Consider the following 1,611-nt stretch of genomic DNA (forward strand, 5'->3'; position numbering starts at 1 on the left):
GCTTTAAAATCTTTCTGCATCCCTATCAAGTTAAAATAAAAATAAGTACAGCATATCACGGGAAACGTCACACTGAATGCGGCAGCGTCTAAGAGGACAGCACGGCTGGGCACTCGAGTCCCCTGCGAGGAGGCCCCAGCTCTCCGCCCACGCCACCTCCTCCGCCTTCAGAGGCAGGTCGGGTTTGGCTCACAGCAATTCTTTTCAATATTTCCTTTTTGAAGCTCCCTGAAAATCACCAACTGATATTCATTTCTCATTGCTTTATAGAGCTTTAGGATCTTTTCTGCCAAATGCAAACTCCCCTGAGGAGAGTGGGTAAGAACTTCTCAGAGGTTTGCCAGGGTATTGTCACACAGTCAGGGAGTCGGGCAGTGGCTCAGAGCATGAACTAAAAGAAAGAAAATTTGCAGTATAATGTGCTGCTTTGGAGTGACTGTCTCCTGAAAGTTCAGTCTGTGTGTGGCAGGGTAAGGGCTAGCAGTGACCTAGGAGGACAAACCTGGAGGGCACAGGCCTAGCTAGAGAAGCAGAGGCGCAGACACCGAACTGGGCCGCTCCTCAGTTTACCAAAGTGAGCGCTGCCTGCAGCTCCCTGCGGCAGGGAGGGCTGCGCCTCACAGGGAACTTGTTTATTGTGTCGTCCTGCTCCTGTTCTCTCGATAAATACAGGGGTTTTGTTGGAAGGGTTATTGAACCTTTCAAACATCATAAATTCTCCCCAAGAAAAGAAACAAATCTGAACAAATAAAATAAGCTTTACTTTCTTTTCATAATCTAAATAATAAAAATCTATATAGTTTAGAAACAGGACTTCACAGAATACCTTACTGAAAAAGCTGTGGAAAGTTATATTTTATCTTTACTGTTACATCCACACACTATTTAGATTCTTAGGCTTCAGAAATCTTCCTTGTAGCTTGTTTTATGCTTGTGATGAACGTGTATATATGGTACAAATGTTTTATCTCAAGGAATGAGATTGCAGAACTAAATGGCTTCTCGAACTACAATCGTTATCAAAGATATATGAAAACTTTTTTTCAATAGTAGGATGTGGTAGCTGGTATTTTCATGGTTACAATGTTATATCTAAGTTGCAAAAATTTTCTCTCCATATTTTTGCCCATATTATCATGTTATACTCTTGTATTCCCCTTTCAATCTTGGCTGCCACAGCGAGACAGACAAAAAGCACAAAAGCATTTTTTCCTTACATCTGTAGTGGAAATCTTAGCAGCAGACAGTAACTACTCCAGATTTGCCAAATAGATGTATTTGTTCTCCTACTTATTGCATCCTATTTTTATACTGTGCATTTTTGTGACCAAATCCTAAAGTACTAAGAGAATATAATTGCTCTGTGTATATTATAACATTATAGTGAGCAACGATCATATGATGTGTTTCTTTTCTAGGGCTAGCAAAATGGTGAGTACAGGAATAATGCAGAAACAGTTGCTGAATAAATAAATGAATGAGGAAGTTTTTCCCAATAAAAACACTTACTCTAACAGCAACTTGCTTTATATATATTTTAGAACACATCAGATCATTCAGTATGATTCCTTTAGCTTCTTCTACTATGTCATTATTCATTCAGGCTCTACA

General features: G+C 39.8%; 1 non-coding gene across 1 annotated transcript; it reads right to left on the reverse strand.

Annotated features, from left to right (window-relative positions):
- Window positions 1-1,145: 1,145 nt before the first annotated feature.
- On the reverse strand, window positions 1,146-1,277 carry LOC123647876. Its single transcript, XR_006738405.1, has one exon. It is a non-coding gene; the product is annotated as a small nucleolar RNA SNORA31 (small nucleolar RNA).
- Between the last annotated feature and the right edge of the window lie 334 nt (window positions 1,278-1,611).

Source organism: Lemur catta, chromosome 11, assembly GCF_020740605.2.
Source record: "Lemur catta isolate mLemCat1 chromosome 11, mLemCat1.pri, whole genome shotgun sequence".
NCBI lineage: Eukaryota > Metazoa > Chordata > Mammalia > Primates > Lemuridae > Lemur > Lemur catta.